This window comes from Leptosomus discolor, chromosome 3 (assembly GCF_034619465.1).
Source record: "Leptosomus discolor isolate bLepDis1 chromosome 3, bLepDis1.hap2, whole genome shotgun sequence".
Lineage (NCBI taxonomy): Eukaryota > Metazoa > Chordata > Aves > Leptosomiformes > Leptosomidae > Leptosomus > Leptosomus discolor.
Genome location: NC_141393.1, coordinates 50,141,350 through 50,147,635, shown reverse-complemented (window position 1 = coordinate 50,147,635; position 6,286 = coordinate 50,141,350).

The window sequence follows — 6,286 nt, the reverse complement described above, 5'->3', positions numbered from 1 at the left end:
TTACTGGATTTATATTTTAAAGAGCCCAGAAATTGTCTAAAAAAGCTGTAGCTGAGATATTAAAGTTGCATTTTAATTTGAAAGGGTCTCAGGTGCTCTGCCCAGCAGCAGTGCCTCAAAGTGAAATTAGTCTTTGAAGGAGAAAATCACAGCAGAATTTTCTCAGCTTGCCTGGAGATGGCTGAGTGCAGGCAGAGCAGTTTTAGCTGTTTAACAAGAGGCCTTACTATACTCAAGAGGGGGGAGATAAGAGGTTTGTTGGTGAGAGATACTCCGAAGAATAAAAGTGGTGTCCGTTCAGTTATATCTTGCCAGCACTGAAGTTCTAGAGGATGCAGCCAGTTTGGCTGGTATAAGTGTTTTTGCTCAAATATGAACTTGGTAAATAATCGGGAAATTCCAGGGGAAATGGGGGAGTTTGGGGCGGTGGGTTTTTTTCCCCTCTCCTTACCCTAGGTCATCTGCGAATATGCTCACCTCAATAGCTCAACACTCAGTGCTCTCTCCTTGTTGCCTGTTTGCTGGCTTCCCCGCAGAGCTACTGTCTTCAACCTGGCGATAGATATCCATAGGTGCCCCACTAAGTGTTGTAAGAAACAAATAGTTCAAACCATTTGAAATGAACTAAGAAAGGAAATAAACTGGTAATTACACAGACATACACTTTGAACAGTATGACAGACCCAAAGTCAAACATTCAAAAAGTAGAAAATAGGAGCAGCAGGTTTGTCTGCACTTCCCTAATTTTGGCTTCTTTATCTGATTACAGTGCTTTCTTCAGAGCGTGATCACATGCTTCCACCTCACCCTCCCAGGAGGCCAGACTCACTTAGTGTATGACATAGGCAGTGCTCACTTAATGAGCATCTTTTCAGCGTTTTGTTTATTCCTCATTATTCTATGTTTGGCATCTAGGGACTGTGTCTGATGACCAAGAAGCCACATGCTTTGAGATGACTCGTGCTTTCCTATAGTGCCTGAATGCTTCAAAAGCAGTAGTGTCTTTACAGAGGCCCCCAAGACAAGCGAATCTTAGCACCTCCAGGAGGTTTTACGATTAAAAGAAACAATTATCTTGATTTGAGACAGTACTATTTGTTAACATCCTGTGCAGTTCTGATGAAACTGAGACATGCAGGACATCATGTTTAGAATATGCAGAAGTAAACTGAACTTCATACCTGCGAACTGTAGCTCTCTCTAACTTCACTTACAGCTGTACACCAGTGAGATTTCTTTTACTGGGAGCTGAAGCTTCAGTTCAGACCCCTAGAAGTTAATGTGCAGCCTTCACTTGTTTTAAAAAAAAAAAAAAAAAAAAAAAATATTAGTTCAAGTAAATTCTCCAGTTTCAGGTAGAAAATATGTGGCAGAGAGAGGAATTCAGTTTAGCCTTTAACCTCAACCGTGACCACAGCTTTTTCTCTTGCAGTCCCTCATTCTAACTGCCACAGACCTCCCAGTTCCTATGAGGATCATGGGTGCTACCAACAATAATCACTTTTACTTCAGAGCTTTCCTGCCTTCCCATGCATGTTGTGTAGCATGTATGCTGAATAAGGTATTGCGAAGGAGGAAAATAGATGATTGTGAAATTGTGAAGGTGGCTTCCTTATGCATATGACAGGATTGAATTAAGATTATACACTCATGAGTGCTTGTATTTCCTCATTTTGGAACCTTAACCTTGAAACCAAAAAAAGAGCTGTTCTGTGCAACCTGCTTGGTCTTCAAAAAGCGAAATGAAAAAAGTCTTTGGGAGCGCTGCCTTGTAGACAACAATGTCGAGTTGTCATCGCAGTCTCTGCATCAGTTAACAGTGATGTTTATCTGTGGTAGGCTGGTGCTTACCACCAGACCATCACTAGAGGGGAAATGAGGGAGTGGTGGAAGATGATGAGGCTCTAGCGTAGAGTGACCATATTTCTGGAGTGCATTTACTGTACATCCAGTGGGACAATGCAGGAGAAAGGGATATATCTTGAGAGAAACAGTGTGAGTGTGGACACGGCTGCCATTTTTATTTCTTTCAACACACGGCTGAGCTTTTCTGTTGCTTCTATTCCATGCTGCAATTTCCTTCTTGCTTTCTGTCTTGTTCCCTTACTGAGTCAGCCCAGGTCTGCTTCTCTCCCTGCCAGGTCTTTCAGCATGCTTCTTTTTGCAGTCCACTTGTATATGGGTCACCTCTTGTCCTCTCTTTGACTCTGACAGCTTCTTTATTTCTCTGGGGTTTGTATGGCTATGTGGAATTTGGCAGTTTCAAGGACAGCTGTGCTGAGCCCTGTGCTTGGGCATGCCCTGTGGAGGTGCAATGTTTGATAATCATAGCTGCAAAGAGCCACTGGGTGTATATGAGGTGCAGTTACTCTGAGAATTTTAGCAGCGCTCATAGGACTGGAATATGGCATGCTCCTGATGCAACAACCACTCCCATGCAAAATGGTAAAGTGTGTGGGTGTTAGAAGAACTGAAAGAAAAAAAGTGTCAGAAGTATGGATATTTGAATAAGACAATATATTCTTAATTTTATGTTTTGAAAAGACCAGACTATTCTGAAATTTTCCAAAAACTAAATTTACCTTAACACAGCAGAAGCCCAGAAAAAATTTGTTTCAAAATTTAGCAGACCTTTAAAATACAATTTTTTAAACAGATATTTTTACATGGCTTTATTAGATGAAGAAACCAACAGTAGCTACTAAGCCACCAGCAAATGGAAACATGTTTCCATGCATCTACAACAGACTGACCTCTGGAACCCAAGCAACAATCTAAAACTATAGGACCACGTGCTTTAGTTCCAATCTCAGAGCCTTAAAACTTATTTATTTAAGGATTTTCTTTCCTCACTAGAAGGCATTTCCCTACATAGCCAGTCTCTCCCTCCTTTCTTCCCCTTTCCCTGCATATAATAAAATGTTTTTCTTGATCTGCAATATTGAAATGAAATTGAGCCCTGTCTGGCATCCTTTCAAAAAGACAGAGATGTAGGGAGGATATTTGAGTGATTAGCTAAACCTTGTATATAAGATTTTCTGATCTTTTTTGATAATGCTTTGGCATTTTCTTAGTGCTTTTTAGTCTTCATAAAAACATGACCTAAAAATACTTAATGAAAAATTGAGCTAGATCCTCGAATGGAGGAAGAAAAAGGGAAGATTCTTGCAGGGCTCTGGAACATACAGGCAGACGAAACGAGCCAGATTTCACTCTCCTTCAGAAGATTTTGTTTCAAAATGTCTGCAAAGACAAAAAAAAAATTGTGGAACTTCTCCAGGTTTCTTAGGATTTCTGTGAGCAGCCAATGTTTCCTTTGAATTGCCTGAAGTAATTTCAAGGGGAGCTGTACGCTCTTACAACAAAAAAGTCAAATAGACAGTAGTGCTTAGAGTGGTAGTGCTCTGGTGTCTGTGGCGCAGTTGTTTGTACATACATGTGCTCCAGTACTGGAATTCACTGGAGAGATTTTACAGTCTGCTCTTTCCCCTCTTCCTTTTTCTTTCCCTTCTCTTCTCATACATTTCTCCTTTTTTATTTTCTCCCCTCTCTCTCCCACAACTCTTCGCTCCCTCTCTACAACTCATTTTTATTACTCACATTGAACTATAGATTAGGTTGCTGATTTTCTATGTCATTATTTGCAAGACAAAAGACTGCCTCTTTGGTAAAATTTGAAAAAAAAAAAAAGTGGGACACCATGCCCCCCCCCACCCCCGAACTCTCCACCCCATAAAGATTCTGTGTAGAGCTGTTGAAGGGTTTATATTCTCTTCCATCACGTTCACAGACAGGCACATGCCAAATCTGTTTCCATGTCCATGAAGGAAAAGTTGGACTTGTTTGGAAAGAAATGAATGCTACATTTGTATTTTCACAGCTGGCGACCACACACGTCACAATGGGTGTGTTAGGATCTGCCTTTCTGGGTCTGGGTGCAAGGGACTAAAACTACAAGGAAGTTCATAACATCAAATTCTGTGTGAGAAAAGGACAGAGAGACCCTGTGTCATACTCTCCCTCTTCCAATGTCTCTGCAAGGAAAATTAATTGCAATCTGCATTCTGCTTTCTGCGGATGAGAAACTTGGAGTGATTCCTCTGTACATCAGTGCTGCAGTTGGAGGTTAATGCAAGCCCATAGGCTGTCTTTTTCCAGGCCCAATGGTTGTTGTCCAACGCTGCTGAAGGCAATTTTCACACAGCAGCGTGACTTACTTTTCCTCCATCTGTGAAGATACTGAGTCACCTCTGCTACGTTTTTCCATGTCAAGGAGTTGAAAGGAAAAACAAACAAATGCAAGAACAAAAACCTGTATTTGATGTTCTACATTCATACGAGATGCTGTGCTGTGGTCACTATATATTCTTTGGCCGTTGATCCTTGCTATCCACCTCATGGAGCAAGGCATCCATTTGTGATGTACTGCACAGAGACATTGCAGAAAAAGACATTTCCTCGTCCCCAAAAGGTGCACTACACCATAAGAGACAAAGCACGACTAAAGCTGTGAGAAACAATCAAATAGTGGTTGAGTAAGTTGTGAGCATGAAAAGTCTTATAATTCTATGACTTCATTCAGTAATGAGGTTGTAAATCATAGAGATGACAGTGGAAAAAATTTCAGTGTTTTTTTTAGATAGTGGATGTTCAGTCGAAGGCTCACATAAGAAGCTGTTGATGAACTGCAAAAATTCTAGAGCAAGGAATGGCAGCAAAATGGTTATGATCTGGAAAGATTGACTTAGGAGGAAGGTGTCAAATGGTAACTCAGAAGGAATTGTGATAACAGTCTTCAAAAGCTGAAGCATGTGAATGCCGAAGAAGGAGAGGAATTTACTGTGATGCAAAGGAAGTACTACAAGAATTGATAAGCTGAAAAATGTGGAGGAAGTGTGACTATGAGACTGCAAAATGCTTTAGATTTAAAAAATAAGACTGGACAAATGTGTAAAAAACATAATGCAGGAACCAGGCTGAGCACTGGAACTGGTTAATCTGTTATATCCGAGCCATATAGACTTCCCTCTGCCATAGTAACCTCAGCACCTGTGTGAAGCCGCTATGTTGTGTTGCTGGCTGTTACACTACTGGTTACAATCGGTGCTATGATAGGCCATGTAGAAAAGGTAAAGACCTAATGGGTGACCTACTGCAGATAAATCTTCTATCCAATTACTTGGAGAAATTTCTGCAATGATAATGAGAGATAGGAATTTTAAACTAAGGAACAAGGGAAGAAGGTGGGATGAGACTTGTATGATTTCCTGGCTTAGTATTTGTTCTCCAAGAGCGTAAATCAGATCAGTAATATACCACAAATCGCAAAGGAGCATGACCAGTGGACAGAAAGATAGCAAAGGGAATCCTGTAAATGAAAATAGGGAACAGGATAGGTACCGAAGGAACTACACCTCATCTCAGAGACTGGGTGTGGTCGGTGAGAAACCAAATATTTATGTACTAATACCGCAGCCTGGTAACACCAAGGAGGAAGCTGAGATAGCAGGGGAAATGAAACTAGACAGGCTGGGTATAAGAGGAAGATAATGGAATAAGAATCATGACTATCATGTAGGTACTGAGAGGTATGCCATATACAAAACCACTACGTGTTAGCTGGTGCTAAGGCAGATGGATAATGCAACACACTCAAGGTATGAGTGTGTTGACATAAACAAACAAAGAAGAACAAACAAGGGAGAGGTAGCATGGCTTAAGGAGAATAGGTAGAAATAGTAAAGAATAGTAAAATAAGTTATCATAGGACAATAGTGAAACCTGTATAGATGTTTTCAGATTTCTAATGGTGTTGGGAAATACTTTTGGGACTTGCATGACTGCAAGAACTCAAGAGTTAGAAAAGAAATGCCACTTACGATGATAAGCCTTAGACACTCCCAGATTTGATAGTTAGCATGTTTCTTCATGGATTGTTCCCTGAATTATAAAGGGCTGATGTTATTTAGCTTGGTTTGGATACATAATAAAAGATGCTACAAAGATGATATAGAAGAATTGGCCACAGAAAGTACTTGTGACGTGAATGATGGCAACTTGATCCACTATGAATTAGAGGAAGGATAATCAAAAGTGGATCTGTGAATAAGGCCTTCAGTTTCAAGAGAGAAAAACAAATATTCGTGTATAAAGTCAAGTTACTTGAGCAGGAAAACTGAGAAGCTTGCATGTAACTTGCATGTACTGATACTTGCTGAGTTGGAATGTTGTGGAACTATCAGGAATTCCTATCTCATATAAGGGAAAAGTTATTCAAGGCAGTCTG